The sequence below is a fragment of the Pygocentrus nattereri genome, chromosome 14, assembly GCF_015220715.1.
Source record: "Pygocentrus nattereri isolate fPygNat1 chromosome 14, fPygNat1.pri, whole genome shotgun sequence".
Lineage (NCBI taxonomy): Eukaryota > Metazoa > Chordata > Actinopteri > Characiformes > Serrasalmidae > Pygocentrus > Pygocentrus nattereri.
In genome coordinates this window covers 19,315,753-19,334,260 of record NC_051224.1, presented here as the reverse complement: position 1 = coordinate 19,334,260, position 18,508 = coordinate 19,315,753, and the positions used below count along the sequence as shown (strand labels likewise).

Below are 18,508 nucleotides of genomic sequence, written 5' to 3'. Positions count from 1 at the left end.
TGTGAGTAGATTAGAGCCCCATCTGGTGGTCGGAGAAGGTACAGCACAGTGAACTTTCAGGAACTAGAGTGAAGCTTTGACTTTCAGTTACTGCGCACGGTTTGTCTCGCGGTCAGCGTTTGCCCACTCAGAGTTCAGTGAATTTCTCAACATTAGATGTACTTTGAAAGCCATTTGAAAGGTGGAACTAATGTCTTTTCTTTTTTTCTTAAATGCCACAGAAGCCCTTTTTGTCTTACATGTTCAAGATTACTGTGAATTTGAAGAATGCGCTGTGAGGTTTAGAATTATCAGAAGCTCCTACTATGAACCAGAATATTTTCTTACCAAGCCTTCGTTTGATGATGATGAAAATAATAATAATAATAATAATGATAATAATAATAATAATAATAATACGTATCCATTTCAAGTCCTTGAATGAGAGACTGTACAGTTTGGGTTTACTTTTTACCCAAAAACCTCTTGACTTCTGCTTTTTAGACTGTTCAGATTTATATCTGCATCTGTTTTCCTCCCCTGAATTTAATGTTTTGGTCGATCTGCTCACTTTGATTTGAGAACGCAGCTTGAGGTTTCCACAGGCACAAATCACTGTGTTTACATGGACAGTCAGATGTGTGGGCCGAGGTACCAAACTGCACCGTATCATAGGAAAAGGCCTGGAGGGAACGTGTGTCACCTCCTTTTCTTTTCTTTTTCTTTTTGTTTTTGTTTTGTTAACAGTGAACAGAATAGAGGAAAAAAGGTACAAACGTGTCGTCTTTCGCTTGAACGTAGTTGTGATGCGTCTGTATGTGGATGTTCAGTAAATGTGTGGCTTATTTAAGGTAGGACTGAAAAGCTGTTTATTTTTAAATGTCAGTCAGTTTGGGCTGAGTGAGCGGAGAGAGATGTGTGAGTGTTCAAACCAAGTGGATTATTCTCTGTCAAAACTTGATCAGTGGAGTATATCTGGTGGCCTTAAAACAGCAGGACGTTTTTGGCTTTTTAAGGTGGCGCTTTATTTTTACTCTTGTTTTTAATCTGTTTCTTTGAGCTCCCCTCTTCAGCAGCACTCTGTTGAACTCCGAGAACCAAAATGTGACTTTTTTTTTTTTTTTTTGCCCTTCCTCCTTTTTTTTTTTTTTTTTCCCTCCTCCCCTCTCTCTCCCCCCTCCCATGGTCTTGTGTTCACTTTCTTCCCTTTTTTTATTTTTCATTTTTGTACACGCTTTTGGAGAAAAGAAATAAAGACTTTGCTTGTGTGGATTTGTTTATGTGGTCTTTTAACAGCATTAAAGGGCTCATATCGTTGCTGTCGGAACAGAAGCTCATATCTGTTTTTCAGTTTCTGACGTAATTTAAAACATGCCTGTTGCTCTTTACATTGTGTAAAAATTTCAACATGAATGGGCCTAAAGAAACAGCCTAAAATGACATTGGAAAAAAAACTCTGGTTCAGTTGACTTACATAAGAAGAAAAGTATATTTTTCCTTCTCCTGTGAAGCTTATTTTAGAGATACAAGGTTTTGTTTTGAATGAATTTTTTTTTATGATGTCACAAAATCCAATGCATTTTCTTGTATCTGCCTATTTAGCTTACAGCAGTTTAGCTCCACCCACTCACGCTGAAGTTCTGCGTGTCTCGGCCTGGTCTGCTTTTTAAGGCACAATACAGGGCAGCCAGACAAAACAGAGTAGATAAGAAATGTATTGTTGGCCCTTTAAATCCAGTTTCTGGCACTTATTTTAATACTAACCCTGATCACTTGGTGTTCCCCACACACACTTTGGTTTGTCACTATTTGGACTTGTGCGGGATGGATTACTCACCAGGGTCCAGTTTCCCCAAAAGCATTTTAGTGTTAGGATCATCTGAACAGGTAGAGAGTGAAAGTGCTCACTGTGATGCTCGCTCTACCATTCACGAATAGTCTTTGTGCCAAGAGGCTGCCCAAGTCAATAGGGCCTCTGACCACAAAGCCCGAGGCAGCTCAAAGGCTGGGGACCGTCCACTGCACATGCAGAACCCAGATGCCTTTGAATATGTAATGGCTAAATAAAGGAAACAAAAGGCCCCTCATCCTATAGCCTGCCTCTATATTTAAAATGACCGAAAGCCCAGATAACAACAAGAAAGGGAAGGCAATTGCTAGGCTACTGCAAAATGAGGATTATTCTAAGCACACACAAACATCATTGTTTGGGGGGGGGGGGGTTCCTCATGAGCCCATGATCCGTCCCTGACTCCATGTAATATCCAACCATCCATCCATTTTCTAAGCCGCTTCTCCATCAGGGTCACAGGGGGGTGCTGGAGCCTATACTCCATGTAATATTTTGTCTAAATTTTAGTGAAAAAAAGTTCAGAAAATGTACATATGAGGTATGTTTAAAGGGGAATTTCACCAATTTTTTAAAAAATCTGCACAATTCAGCGGTTTTCAGTTCAGTGGGTCCTGAGTTTGAAATGTGCTTACTTACAACTCACGCTGTCTTCACAGTGGTGGTGATCGAAACCAGGGGTCATGACACATACAGTGCTAAAAGAACCAGTGAACCTTCATGCGTGTCCTGAGTTTTTGTATCTAGTGCCAAGGATAGTAAATTAGTGGGCATTTTGACTTACAATGCCCTGAATGTTTAAAAAAAAAAAAAAACGTCCAATCACAAATAAAGCTTCGGCTGCTTTTCACATCAAACCGTAGCTTTGTTTACGTTGTTTGTGAAAAATGGACAGAACTGCCCTTTAATTGACCAGGTCCAGAATTCTGTTCCTCACAGTAAATTCAATTGTAAATGTAGTTGCTCAGTAATAGGTCTTAGCAATGCAATAAGCCTGGGAATTCAATGGGTCTGTTCCTTTAAAGTTGATTAAACAATGCTTCACTTATTTTGTGGTTAGAAGGAAACCTGGATGATTCAGAACGTTTGTTGTCTGTTGGTGCATTAATTGTGCTTGACCAGTGAGGGGCGCTGTGCACCTTTCAATTAAGTGACGGAACGTAGGCTTACCAAATTCTGCCTGACGTCTGGTTACTTCAAAAATAAATAAATAAACGAAACTAACAGCTTAAACGGCGCCAGATGCAAACGATCACACAGACTAGGGGGAGATGTCTGGTTCCATTGACTTACATTGGAAGTAAACTGTGTTTGCTTTCTCCGGTAAAGTTACCGTTTTTGAGATACGAGGTTTTATTTCCGACGGCAGTGATTTCATGGAAAACCAAATCTGTCTCACTTTTTAAATGTATGTATTTAATGGAGTATGTAAACGCACTACCCTCCAGTCAGTACTGTCCATAAATGGAAACCAAATGGCAAAACAGCTTTATTTTGGAAAATGTGCTATAGATATATATAGTTCTAATGGGACCCAAAGGGGCTCTTCTAATTACACTGTTCAAAAAAATAAAGGGAACACTCAAATAACACATCCTAGATCTGAATGAATGAAATATTCTCATTGAATACTTTGTTCTCTACAAAGTTGAATGTGCTGACAACAAAATCACACAAAAATCAATGGAAATCAAATTTATTAACCAATGGAGGCCTGGATTTGGAGTCACACACAAAATTAAAGTGGAAAAACACTACAGGCTGATCCAACTTTGATGTAATGTCCTTAAAACAAGTCAAAATGAGGCTCAGTATTGTGTGTGGCCTCCACGTGCCTGTATGACCTCCCTACAACACCTGGGCATGCTCCTGATGAGGTGACGGATGGTCTCCTGAAGGATCTCCTCCCAGACCTGGACTACAGCATCCGCCAACTCCTGGACAGTTTGTGGTGCAACGTGGCGTTGGTGGATGGAGCGAGACATGTTGTCCCAGATGTGCTCAATCGGATTCAGGTCTGGGGAACATGCGGGCCAGTCCATAGCTTCAATGCCTTCATCTTGCAGGAACTGCTGACACACTCCAGCCACATGAGGTCTAGCATTGTCCTGCATTAGGAGGAACCCAGGGCCAACCGCACAAGCATATGGTCTCACAAGGGGTCTGAGGATCTCATCTCGGTACCTAATGGCAGTCAGGCTACCTTTGGTGAGCACATGGAGGGCTGTGCGGCCCTCCAAAGAAATGCCACCCCACACCATTACTGACCCACTGCCAAACCGGTCATGCTGAAGGATGTTGCAGGCAGCAGATCGCTCTCCACGGCGTCTCCATACTCTGTCACGTCTGTCACACGTGCTCAGTGTGAACCTCCTTTCATCTGTGAAGAGCACAGGGCGCCAGTGGCGAATTTGCCAGTCCTGGTGTTCTCTGGCAAATGCCAAGCGTCCTGCATGGTGTTGGGCTGTGAGCACAACCCCCATCTGTGGACGTCGGGCCCTCATACCATCCTCATGGAGTCGGTTTCTAACCATTTGTGCAGACACATGCGCATTTGTGGCCTGCTGGAGGTCATTTTGCAGGGCTCTGGCAGTGCTCCTCCTGTTCCTCCTTGCACAAAGGCAGAGGTAGTGGTCCTGCTGCTGGGTTGTTGCCCTCCTATGGCCTTCTTCACATCTCCTGGTGTACTGGCCTGTCTCCTGGTAGCACCTCCAGCCTCTGGACACTACGCTGACAGACACAGCAAACCTTCTTGCCACAGCTCACATTAATGTGCCATCCTGGATGAGCTGCACTACCTGAGCCACTTGTGTGGGTTGTAGAGTCCGTCTCATGCTACCACAAGTGTGAAAGCACCACCAACATTCAAAAGTGACCAAAACATCAGCCAGAAAGCAGAAAGGTACTGAGAAGTGGTCTGTGGTCCTCACTTGCAGAACCACTCCTTTATTGAGTGTGTCTTGCTAATTGCCAATAATTTCCACCTGTTGTCTATTCCATTTACACAACAGCTGTGAAATTGATTGTCAATCAGTGTTGCTTCCTAAGTGGACAGTTTGATTTCACAGAAGTTTGATTTACTTGGAGTTATATTGTGTTATTTAAGTGTTCCCTTTATTTTTCTGAGCAGTGTATTATAACGTCAGGCCTCAATTAAAGATATAGAACTAAAACAAATATTTACAGTACATTTTCCATCAATCTGAATAGCGATTCTAAGCTGCAAACAACCGTTTCAGCATGACATGGTTTTATACGGATCCAGCCTGGACGTTAAACAAACCTTGCACTTGGCAACATTTACTTATGGTGGCGTCAGTTTACCGTCTATTATAAATCGATTTGGTCATAGAGCCATTACTACTGCCTACACTGCTCTTTTATCTGTAGGTAAATAAAGCAGTCTAATACTGGTAGGTTTACTTTGTGAGGTGGAAGTGCGCCGTTTACGTAAACATTAGCGACGAGATTCAGTTTAGGGAACCGATTCTTGTGAACAGTCAGTAACAACGAATCGAACGTTAGATTTAACGATTTAGTGATTCACGAGTCGAGTCAGCTTTCGCATTTACCGATCTCGGATGCAAATTTAACAAACTTAAGTGACGTTACGTTTGAACGTGTTTTCGTTCTGGTTATATTTTGTGTCATTTTAATTTCACCCTTTAAACGTCTTCAGTCTACAACAGCCATTCGAAGCATTTGAAACTTGTGAATCGATTCGGTCAAAAGAGCCGGTTCGCTAACGAGTCGAACATCGGTAGTAACGACATTAGTGCTACTTAAGATGCGTGAAATGGATGTTAGTGGACAGTACGCGGGGTCTATCTGCCTAATACCGGCTATTAAACGAACTGGACAACTCTAATTGACCTATTCGTCGGGGTTTTCTTTAAACTTTTCTGTCGTTTTTTGAAGGAAGCAAACGTTTGTGTTCCGGTGACGAATCGCTCTTTTTCTGTCAGGAAACTCGCAGCGTTAAAGATTCAGTTTCAGGCTTTGGTGTCTTAAAAAAACGTAGCGTTAATATTCGCTTTACGGTTTCGGCCTTAAGGTTATTGTTGTTTTGTGCAACTGAACGTTGTGTAGCCTGAGAAAGGCGCATTTTGTGTTGCTTTTCTGAGTTTTTGCCGTGTAAAGCCATCAGCGCAAAACAACGGAAAAGAGCTTTGGCTAATCGAGCTTCAACTAACATTAGCCGTTGGATGCGGCTACGTTAGCTAGTTAACTCTCATTTTGTCAAAACAACGAAAAGGTCGAGGTTTTCCGGTCAGGTTTTTCGTTTTTAGGACATATAAAGACTTGTTTTTCACCTCCATACGTGCACACTTATCATCATCTATCACACAAAATAACAGTTCTTCATAACAGAGCTTCTCGTCACGATGTGTTAAGTTTTCCGTAACGTATTTTTTGACGTTACTTCGTTAGCCTACAGGATCGGAGCTAACGGACTTTTCTGCGTTTGACTGAGGAAAAGAAGGACTAAATTCCTGCTGAAGTCAACCGGCCCTAACGGACGGAGCGAGGGAGCAAAAATCTGCAAACTTAGCAGGAAAAGAAGCCATCAGATTCGCGGAAATCGCTTCGTCTCCCTTTCCCTCCCCTCCCCTCTTAACTTCGCTTCAGTTTCAAATGGATTTTTACACAAAAGCTGCAGCATCAGCCACTGGCTTCGTGATTCATTGCCGATTCCTGTTTTCCACATGCAAGTAACGGCATGCCTTCTGCTATCAACACTTTTCTGCACAGTATGCAGTTTGAAAGTTGAAGAGGGAGAGATTTAGCAGCAGCGGACCTAAATGTGAGGTATGTAACGTAACCCTAGGTTAGTTAAGCTAACTTTGCTGACATTGCCTCAGCTGAAAAAACAGACTCGACGTCTTGTTTTTCGTTTTCTGCAAATAAACCATTTTTTGTCAAACATGGAGGCCCCTGGGCTCCTTCTGCTAGATAGCGTTATAGTCCCATGTCAGGGAGCTGTTTTACGAGGCTGAAGCCAGCTTGTTGTTGGAATTTTCCCGTTCCACCTTAAATGGTGCAGCCGCTTTCGGCGACAGAATGTGCCTGCTGCACCATTTAAGGTGGAACGGGAAAATTCCAACAACAAGCTGGCTTCAGCTTCGTGCTGTTTTCAAAGGTGTGTAGAGGAAGTTAAACACACTTAGCAAGAACTGATGAAGTACCGGCTCAGGTAAAAGTACAAAACAAAACTACCAGGTAAAAAAGTACTGAGTAACTTAAAAACTGCAGTGTAGATTCTTAGTACATCTGGCATCTTTCAGCACAGGAACTGAAGCTCTGTTGTTGTTGTTGTTCTTCTTCAGTTTTTAGAGATGCTTTTTGCCTAAAGTAAATGATGAATCTCTCAAGTTGGTGTGTGCAGTCACCAAGCATTACAGGAGCTGAACCAGCAGATCAGCCTGAAAGTAAACACAAACAAAAATACATGTTAGTGATTGAAATCTAACAGGGTGGGATCACTACAGTGCGATAGGTGTCATGTTTCTGAAGGATCTCTGTCACACCTTTTCTGGTTCTGCCCTGTGATACATGAGTATCTGATTAAACATTTCCAGTGGTTTTCAAAAAGATTCAAGAAAATGATCTCTCCTGATATTCAGTTTGGCAATTTTTGGATGCTCAGACACAATTACTTCCTACCCTGTCCACAACATCAGGCTTTGTCATGGTCATAGCTAAAAAGTTATTCTTTTGAAGTGGAAATCCCCAAATGCACAATGCTTCAGTAGATGATTAAAAGTGATGTTTTTGTGATACAAATGGAACAACTGCAGTATCATATATCATAATATTTTTTTGGGTCACGTGGGGATCCTTCATAGATGCTTTGAAGGAGGCTTAGACTGGTGCCAGCCCTTGTCTGATCCTGCAATCACTGAATTTTTCCTTTTTCAACACTTCTAGACTTTTTTTAGACAGCCTGCTCTCCAATTATTTAAAGTATTTTTTATTTATTCTTATCTGGCTGCACATGATTTCTTGGTTACTTCAAATACCTGTTTAAAATCTTGAAAATAAAATATTGATAATGTAACCGATTAAAAAGATCATTTTCCTCAGAGATGTACTTGAATAGAAATGAAATGAAAAGTATTGTCATTTGAAAATATTCTGGAAAGTGGAAATGAATCAGAATTGCCCTAAAATACATGTGACAGAGGTTGAAAGACTTGTGGAAAATATCTAATTGTGATTTTTCCGACCAGTGTTGTGATTGTTTTTTCTTGGAATTGTTTTTTGCCAAGAGAAATAGCGTATCCATTTTTTTAGCCCTGGGTTTTGAGCAGTGGATGTAGTGTGCCAGACTGCAAGTTTACAAGCTCTGTATTATTAGGTCACAGTTTTCGACTTAAAAATGTTAAAACAACTGTGATTTAAAAATTGCTCTCTTTAATATTCATATTTGAGCCATGTTGATAACTGAGTAAATGGAGCCAGTTACTACCCACCTCTGGCTTCTTGGTTTTCTGGAGGACACAAATGTGGGTGCTGTAATCATCCAGAAAAAAGTGATGCACAACAGTTTACTTACCTAGATACTGAAACATGAAAATAGTCATGGAAATCCCATAAAGGGTTTTTATGACTTAGTAACGACCTAAGTATGGGATGTATAGGGAACAAAGTCCCAAGAAAATGAAGTTGGAGAAGTTAGGCAGGCCTGAGATAGATAGGGCTGTAACGATATATATGTGTTGTAGTTTGATGCAGTTTTTGTTTTTGAGATCAAGATTTGATTGTTTCAAAATTCAATTTCAGCATTTTATGTGGTAAAATGTCTTTGTGCAAAGAGCTCTAACTATATATTAAACAGATTGGATTATCCCAGAAAAAACAGTGATCTTATCAAAAAATTAAGTTAACTGAGCTATAAACAGTATAAAAATAGATGCACCTATAGGCCTAGTTTTGATTGTTGCCTGTGAATTCTAAGAAAGACAGTAAATGAGAGACATGTAGAAAAGAATGAGGGTGATGGTGTTAAATTTCCATTTTTCCACAATTTCAAATGTTGATATTTTTCTGATTTTCAGTGCTGTACTAATTTTGCTACACCCTTAGAAACTGATGCTTTTTTGGTATTAATTCATTTATTTTTCCACTCTGTTTTCAGTTTGTGCACAGCTACAATGAGAAGACGAAGGTGGCTTCCGTGCTTCATCAAAGTGCTGGACCAAGTGCATGTAGCTGGGGAAGCTTCCTGTACTGTCACAGTATGAAGTGACAGTGGGCCTCTAGGAAAGACCACAACTGTCCACTTCTGCTTTCTTTCTCTGGACTTAATCTCTCTCCATGGTGGTGCGGGACGCTTTGGGCCTAAGTGGCTGCCCCCAGGGGCCCAGGCCCTGGGTAGCAGTTTAGCGATGGCACAGTTGCTTTGCCTACTTTACTCCAGGTGCAGAGAAGCTGGATTTCTGGGGACAACATTGCTGAACTAAGGCAGTTTCCAGTTATTCATACTTTTTTGAGAAGCTCAAGGGAAAAAGTCGAGGAAGGAACACTGCACTACCAATTGAGGTGAGCAAGTTATTTAAATGGAAGCATCTATGCTGCCCTCAGAGCAGAGAGCTCCTTCACTTTGTCCAGAGGACCCTACAGCTAAAATCAAATAAATATTTTGTTAATTCAGGGAAAGATTAACCCAAATAGCAGTAAAAATATCTACCAAATCCAGCTTGAGTTTAAAATTCAGCCCAGAAATCCCTCTGTTATCGTAGAGCTGTAAGGTCATAACAAAGCTGCATACCGGGCTGAGGAGAATATTAAGTAAAACTAACTCTAGTCATCGCTAACTTTGAATGAGATACACAGATACGATCCTGATTCTGGTCCTATTCTTTCTTTGTCAAACGGAAATAAGCGCATGCATGTAGCGCATAATACAGTTCTCTGTAACATGTTTGGATAGGTTGTCGTTCTCAAGTATGACTCAAGCAGAACTAAAGTGGATATGAACTTATCAGGTCCAAAAAATGCTGAAATACTGTTTTCTGTGTTTTTGATGGAAATTCTCAGTACATTTTGTATCTATTACTATGAACTGAGGTTGCTAGGAGACACTATCCCCTTTTTAGGATCCTTTTACTAAAGTAAAGTACTGAAGCGCCAAAGTGAGAGTTGTGAGCAACCAAAGCTTAACCAACAGAACAATGAAATCATCCCCCAAACAAGGAATTAGGAAGTAAATGTGAAGGCAGAAAATGGATCCGATACTTACGTAACAATATTATCATATAAAATACTCAGAAAAGTACCAATCCATCAGTCCATCATTTTCATATTTTAGCCTACTTTGCAGGATGTCCTGTAGCTTCTGCTAAAGCACAGCATATTAAATGGTTGCATAAACCTGTATGTTGGCCTTTTTTGTTTTTATTGTACTTAGTGAATCAAATGACAAGTGTTGTAAGAAAAAAGGGAACTGAAAAGGACTGCTCTGAAGCACAGGATAGTGTTGCTACTAGCATCATTAGATTACATACCCATGTGTGGATATTTGTCAGTACAGATTTAACCCACATTAATATACATTGCTGCTGGTATTTTGAGAACACCCATGAGAATGACTCTGTTCTGCTGTTTCATTAACCCTGCTGCATTACCCCAGTGCTATCCTCTTCATATCCACTGTCAACAGGTGTGTTTATGGTTCAGTTTCTTAACTAGACCATTAGACTTGTAAGTACCACAGCTGGACCACACAAAAGCAGATCCTTATCTGTGATTTTAGGGGAAAAGGGCTGGCCATTTTTAGCTCAGTCAAACAGTGGGTTCTGACAGGAGTGAAAGAACAGAGTAGTTGCTGACACAAGAATCAATGCAACTCAAAGACGAGACCGCACGTGGTTGAAGGTTGGCGGTATGTTGGTGAGGTTGGTTATAGGTTGATAACGCCATTACTACTACTACTAATGATGATGATCATAATAAAGGTTGTACAGTTGTGCAACACCTTTCTTCACTTCACAACAGCACTATGATTTAAAGGAAAACTACACAGATCAAGAAGTATTAGTTCACAGTAGGTAAAACATAATTTCGAGAGGACAGTAATAGTGCAAATTAAAGAACAGGCATAACTAGGGCTGAACGATTTGACAAACATATCCAGTTACCGTTTTCCTGTCTAATATTGCAGCTACGATTGAAATTCTTGCAGTTTAGATAGTTTTCTATAAATTAAGGTTTAGGCCTTTTTTGGCCAGATTATCCACCTTTTCTGCCTTGAGCCTTGATCCCTGAATGTTGTGTGCAAGACTGCCAGTAAGTCGTGGTTGTGATGTCACAACCAATGAAGGTTTGGTTGCCACTAATTGGTCTAACTTATCTACAGGCAGTTCACAAGCTATGTGTTATAAGGTTAAATTTCCCTGCTTAACACGTACAGCAGTGTTTTTTGATAATGTAGATATAAATTTTTGAAAATTGCATTTGTTAAATTGCGATGTTGATATAAAAGCGATTAGTCTTTCAGCCCTAGGCATAACTAAATTAAGACACCTTGCTGAATCCATTGAGCAAACCTAAGTGAAAGCTCAAGAATGCATCTGCATGTTTGAACGTACTATTTACTCCTGTTGCTGTCTCCTGTTTTTTCTAAATGTCTCAGTGTAAGTACAGGCTATGTTTTTACCCCCTATAGACCCAGACTGCAGCCCAGTATGGCTTACTACATAATGTGCCATCTGCTCTGGAGCAGCCTGTAACCTTTAAAAGAAAAAACAGCCTTTTCCTGTTGTCTAGTAGGACTGTTGACTTGGCCATGTGAACCCCTGAGCTGACAGGAACCTTTTAGTTGAGCTGCTAGAGGACTTGGGGATCTCCAGCAGGAATTTCTATAAGCCCCAGGCTCTGACTGGACTCTGAACCCCACCATGTGTAGCAGGCCTCAGCCCCAGAGCCACAGTTACAGCTGGGAAAAGCAACTCTAGACTAAACACCTGAAAGCAGGAGCAGAACAAGGAGAAATTAGTGAGATTCCAGCTAGTGTGAGGGAGGGAATACAAGCAAAATAAAGCTGTTGCAGAAGACCTACGGATGGTCCACTGCTTAAGCCAAATTCCACACATTCCTATAGGACAGTAATTAAGATCAGAAGTGTGAAGGAAGCAGGGGTCAGACAGAAAGAGAAAGAGAAAGCAAGGCAGTAAGAAACAATAGACTTATCAAATGTTTTTTGTTATTCTAAGTCATTTTGAGAGGACTTGATTCACTGTCCTAACTGTAAGTTGCTGTAAATTAGTGTGCCAGCCATGTTTGTCCACTCTCCAGCTACAAAGGCTGCAGGATATGGACAAAATACCCATTTCAATATTCTGTTCCAACATAATATATAGTACAACTTGGAATATATGAATACATTGGTCAGTCAGCAGTGTGGCATGAGTAAAGATACACAATTTTTACATTTATTTTTTTACCCAAAATCGTACTTTTTTGGGATTATTTTTGGATTGCATGACCACCTTGATTCATTGAAAACACCCACCAAAGCAATGATCACCCTGCCGAGGTACTTAGACACTTTGCTCAAGTTAGCAAAGTTCATTAACACATCTGTTTGCAATTAAAGGCTAAGTGCTATGTTTAGCTTATGAGCTGTTTACTACTGAAAAAGTTATGTAAATGGCAGCATCCAGATCAAATTCAGATCTCTTTCATGTTGCTCTCAGAGCAGAGAACTTCTAAACTACAGCCAGAGGTGGTTGGAGGGCCCTATAACCAAACTCAAGTGAATATCTTGTTGCTTAAGTGAGAATTTGACTTGACTAGCAGTAAAAAATATCTACCAACTTTAGCTTGAGTTTAAAAAATATGGCTCAGAAACTCGTTACTAAGGAACCATAACAAAGGTGCAGACTGTGCTAAAGACAATATCAGGTAAAACATATTGATCACTCTAGTCATCACAAACTCTGATCCTTCAAGTCAAATGCTAAGGCTCCAAGGTGAGAAGTCTGAGCAAGAGGAGCCGAACCAACAGAACAGAAAAACATTTTCCCCCAAACAAGGATTTAGGAGCTAAATGTGAAGGTCTAAAATGGAACTGATACTTACGTAACAATATTATCATTTAAAATACTCAGAAAAGTACCAATCCATCAGTCCATCATTTTCATATTTTAGCCTACTTTGCAATACTTGAAAAATACTCGAAGTACAAATCTGAATCAGTCACAGAAGCGATAAGTTTGATCACCTTGCTGAGGTAGCTAGACACTTTGCTGAGCACTTTGTTTTCTGACACAATTGTTTCTGTAAAATTCACTTAGCAAGATAGCATAGGGGCTTACATTATGATGGAATATCATCATCATGAAAGAAGAGCCTCATGTTTCTGGTACGGCCTTTAGGTAATAGATGCACATAGTTACTAACAGTCTTCTGTTTTTGATAGCAAATCACTGGAGAAGTTTTTTTGTGGTCGTGTGCATCCCCTTGAGGCAGTGATGTACAAGCAGCAGCTTATAGATCCCTTATCTGTTTTGCTTAGACTGGAGCCATTTCTGAAACTGCTGTAAAACAGGTGGTGGCCACAGGGAAACTATGCATTGCATGCGTTTCAAGTTGTCACAGGATTGTCTTGGATTTTTCAGACTATAAAGAACACCAGAAAAGTCATTTGGATTTAATGTTTCAGGATTTAACATTTAGGTGAATTCCAAAATGCCAGCATTAATTTCACATGACGTTATGCATGCCATTGCTAGATCAAAGGCCTAAATGTTTTTTTCCCCTCTGGCAGGAGTGGCAGGGCCGAAAAGAACGAATTGCTTATGCGTGTGGCATGTGGTTGGCACAGAGAAGCAAAAATGTGTGGCTGAGAAAATGACAGGGGTTGAGGAAAGAAGCATTGGAGACTGAGGAAGTAGTGTAGCCAGTGTTCTTCAATAGGACACAATTTACATCACATAGCTAGATATTTCCGCTTCTGCTTTACCCACAAATGCAAAGCATACTCTGCCGTCGCTTGTGAGGTTAACTGCAGTGTTCTGTCACTGTGTGTGTGTGTGTGTGTGTGTGTGTGTGTGTGATTGGGGTGGGTGTACCTATTTCTGAATAGCCATCTGTGCTATGAACTTAAATAAGCTGCCCAACTGTCAGAATTACCACAAAGCTGTTATACACACAATGTTATGTGTGTAGATTGATTCAACTGGTCAACTTGGGTGGCACTCTTAACTTTACTCTGATCTGGTTTCTTTTGCTTAGCCCTTAGAAGCCTGGGATTGTTGCTGTATTTCTGTACTTTTAAAACATATGTACGTAATTATATAAAGATAAAACCTGTATTTTATTCATTTTTTTAGAGTTAATCATGATTTTTTGCTCAAATTTTACCCTAAAGAGAGATTTTTGTTTCATTTCAAAAGCAAGCAATTTGCTGTATGAGTAGACAAAGTGAGCTTCATCAGAATCTATTTATTGCTCACAGTAATTCAGTAACATCATTTTTATTATGTGAACGCAAGGTTTACATGTACTGAACATCATGCCATGTCATTGTGAGCGACAGTGGCTGCATGTTCCTATCACTCCGTGATTGTAGGCCTTGTCATACTGGTGTGTTCCGTCTTGTTTTGAGGGAAGCTGTACTTTTTCACTTTGCATTTGCTTTTGTAAGTTTGCTATAGGCCTGAGCAATTTAGTGGTATTCAACATTATCACAATAACACAAACACGATCGCAATATGTTTAAAGTGTACTGCGCAAACTGCACGTTTCCTTACAATGAAAACTTCGATAGGCCCGTGTAATTGACATTGGTGAAGCGCAAGATGTAAAATGTTGAACACAAACTATTGTGGTCATAGTTTGCGATAGTATTTTTTCAAATGTGGCGCTCCTCCATTGTTGAAGTGGCTGACTGTAGCTGTGGCCGTAAGGTAGTTGGAGCCTGTCGGGGCGGTAATCCTCGAACCCGGTGGTGGACACCCCAGGTGAGAGATGCCGTCAAGCTGAAGAAGGAGTCCTACCGGGCATGGTTGGCCTGTGGGACACCAGAGGCAGCTGGCAGGTATCGACAGGCCAAGCGATCTGCGGCTTCAGTCGTCGCCAAGGCAAAAACCTGTGTATGGGAGGAGTTTGGTGAGGCCTTGGAAAGTGACTTTAAGTCGGCTCCGAAAAGATTCTGGCAAACAGTCAGGCGACTCAGAAGGGGAAAGCAGTGTGCCACTAGCATTGTATATAGTGGAGACTGTGTGCTGCTGACTTCGACTGAAGACGTCATTGGGCGGTGGAAGGAATACTTTGAGGACCTTCTCAATCCCACCAACATGTTTTCCAGTGAGGAGGCAGAGTCAGGGGACATGGGAATAGGGTTGTCCATTACTGAGGCCGAAGTCGCTAAGGTAGTTAAGAAGCTCCTTGGTGGCAAGGCTCCAGGGGTGGATGAGATCCGCCCTGAGTTCCTCAAGGCTCTGGATGTTGTGGGGCTGTCTTGGCTGACACGCCTTTTCAACATTGCGTGGACATCGGGGGCGGTGCCACTGGATTGGCAGACTGGGGTGGTGGTGCCTCTTTTTAAAAAAAGGGGACCGGAGGGTGTGTTCCAACTACAGGGGAATCACACTCCTCAGCCTCCCTGGTAAGGTCTATGCAGGGGTACTGGAGAAGAGTGTCCGGTTTATAGTCGAACCTCGGATCCAGGAGGAGCAGGGCAGGTTCCGCCCTGGTCGTGGAACACTGGACCAACTCTTCTCCCTCTCCAGGATTCTCGAGGGTTCATGGGAGTTTGCCCAACCAGTCCACATGTGCTTTGTGGATCTGGAGAAGGCATTTGACTGTGTTCCCCAGGGTATTCTGTGGGAGGTGCTTCGGGAGTATGGGGTACATGGCTCTTTGCTACAAGCCATTCAGGCCCTGTACAAACAAAGCTGGAGTTTGGTTTGCATAGGCAATAAGTCAGACTCGTTCCCAGTGAGAGTTGGACTCCATCAGGGCTGCCCTTTGTCACATATTCATAATTTTTATGGATAGAATTTCTAGGCTCACCCTGACGGAGAAGCGGATTAGAAAATGGATGGATGGATGGATGGAATTTCTAGGCGCAGTCAGGGGATGGAGGGTGTCCGGTTTGGTGACCTCAGGGTCACATTGCTGCTGTTTGCAGATGATGTGGTCCTATTGGGGACATCAGGCCACGAACTTCAGCTTTCGCTGGATCGGTTTGCAGCCGAGTGTGAAGCGGCCAGGATGAGAATCAGTACCTCTAAATCCGAGACCATGGTTCTCAGGCGGAAAAGGGTGGAGAGCCCTCTCTGGGTCGGGGATAGGCTCTTGCCTCAAGTGGAGGAGTTTAAGTATCTCGGGGTCTTGTTCATGAGTGATGGTACAAGGGGGATTGACAGGCGGATTGGTGCTGGGTCAGCAGTGATGCAGGCTCTTTACCGGTCTGTTGTGGTAAAGAAAGAGCTGAGCCATAAGGCAAGGCTCTCGATTTACCAGTCGATCTACGTTCCCACCCTCACCTATGGTCATGAGCTTTGGGCAATGACTGAAAGAATAAGATTGCAAATACAAGCGGCCGAAATGAGTTTCCTCCGCAGGGTGTCTGGACTCTCCCTTAGAGATAGGGTGAGAAGTTTGGTCATCCGGGAGGGACTCGGAGTAGAGCCCCTGCTTCTTCACGTTGAGAGGAGCCAACTGAGGTGGTTCAGGCATCTGGTTAGGATGCCTCCTGGACGCCTCCCTCGTGAGGTGTCACAGGCAAGTCCACCAGGGAGGAGACCCCGGGGAAGACCCAGGATACACTGGCGTGACTATATCGCCCAGCTGGCCTGAGAGCACCTCGGAACCCCCCTTGGAGAGCTAGTGGAAGTGGCTGGGGAAAGGGAGGTCTGGGCCTCATTGCTTAGGATGCTGCCCCCGCGAGCCGAACCCCGGAGAAGCGGAAGATAATGGATGGATGGGTGGCGCTACTGGTTCTTTTTTGTCTGTTCCAACTGATCAGACATCAGAAAAAAATAACATTGTGGTCTATTATGTATTGTGAAAACCTCTTGAAGAATCTTGATATTATATTTTTGCCATATTGCCCACATCTAAGCTGCATTCCAAAGCCTAGCCACAGCTGAGGTAGTGTGGGTCCTCGGTAGGACTGTTCTGTGAAGACTCTTCCTTAGTAGCCTAATGGTCACACACATAGAACAGCTCCTGCCTTTTGACATTGCAGTGTGAAACTTGTGAGGAAACTGTTGAGAGAAAATGGAGCCCATTGTGTTTGTTGTTATTGTTGCTAATAAGCCATGTCAATTAGTATGATTAATATATACGATATATTGCCGAATGCTTTAATGAACTAGTTTACACGTTATAAGATAACGAAGATGAATTCAAGGACGTGAACTACTTACATTTTAAATCAAGCTCTGCTCCAGCAGCTCTGTTTTTCACCATTTTCGTGGTGCTGTTTTCTCCTTCGCGTCATTAGTGAGCAGAGAACTGTGGGAAACTGAAGGCCTGGAAGGATACATTAGTTGCATCTTCGAAATCACTCTGAGCTTAGGCTGCATTTCTAGACTGTATATGAAGAGTCCTTCACTTTGGAATGGCCTTCTATGACGTAGCAGCCAAGAAATGCAGCCTACCTCGGCTGCAGGCTAGGCTTTGGAACGCAGCTCTAGTTTGCTGCTCGTTGGTTTCCATCGTTGTTTTTCTGCAAGCACTGTCCAGCGTAGCCTGTTGAATTGCGGATATTACCACATCAGCAGTGCTTTTAAATGATACTTCAGGCTCTATTTGCTTCAGTGATAAACAAATTCACAACATTGCTGTAACCGCTGGTTTATTTTCAGAGGTCTGAAGGTTCAAAGTAGAAAAATGCATTAATGCTGTTAAAAATTGCGACGTTAATCATTTATTGCGTTAACGTAGTCAATGTGTTGACCAATAATTACATAATAGGTTAATCAGTTATATGAGGAATTACATTTCCATCGATTTGATTTGTGTATATAAAGATTCTAGTCTTTACTTTCAAACTTTACATTTTGTTTCAGTGTCAAAAAATGACAAAAACTATGGAAGAAATGTTAAGGGCGGTTTTCGTTTTCGCAAAACAAGACTGTTCACACATTGGAGTAAATGAGTAACACTCAGGCCATTCAGCCTTGCGCTTAGTTCAGGCTGTTCTGCATGACTGTAGATGAAACCATTACCTCATTTTTTCATTGTTTTAACCTGACCGTTCTTGCCTTTCCAGCAAAAGTAGATTGCAGATCCAGTGTTTCAGCACTGTTTCAATGTTCATCGCTTTGTTGTGATTTCAGTGGTGAATGTTATTGTTGGTCTGATGAAGCTCAGTGCAGAAATTTAGATGGGCTCTGCCATTAACAGTGACACTCTCTTAGCTGCAAGCAGAGCTCTTAAAGGTCAGTGTGTGTGCTGGAGACAGCTGTGATTAACCCAAAGGTCATTAAAAAAAATCCTGCTGGATCTTTAGATAGCAGCTCTTTCAGTAAACTGCATCTGGACTCTTTTGTTAACTGTGTGCAGAAAAACTGGACACCAGTGTCAACATTGATTGATTGAGTCTTCATTTTGGCACTTTTTCATACACAAGAAAATGTCTTCATGCTGTCCAGTTTGCTGTAGGAATTTTATTTTTTATGATATATGAAAATATTACCCTCTTAATGTTTACAAGGGAGTTCT

At 41.8% G+C, this 18,508-nt stretch overlaps 1 protein-coding gene across 1 annotated transcript in view; it reads left to right on the top strand.

The window, feature by feature from the left end:
* Positions 1–5,574: 5,574 nt before the first annotated feature.
* map3k3 (mitogen-activated protein kinase kinase kinase 3) overlaps positions 5,575–18,508 on the top strand; it is a 32,125-nt gene continuing 19,191 nt past the window's right edge. Inside the window, exons 1-2 of the mRNA XM_017697491.2 lie at positions 5,575–6,637; positions 8,967–9,370. The gene's annotated coding sequence lies outside the window, so the exon portion shown is untranslated. The remainder of the gene's footprint in view (positions 6,638–8,966; positions 9,371–18,508) is intronic.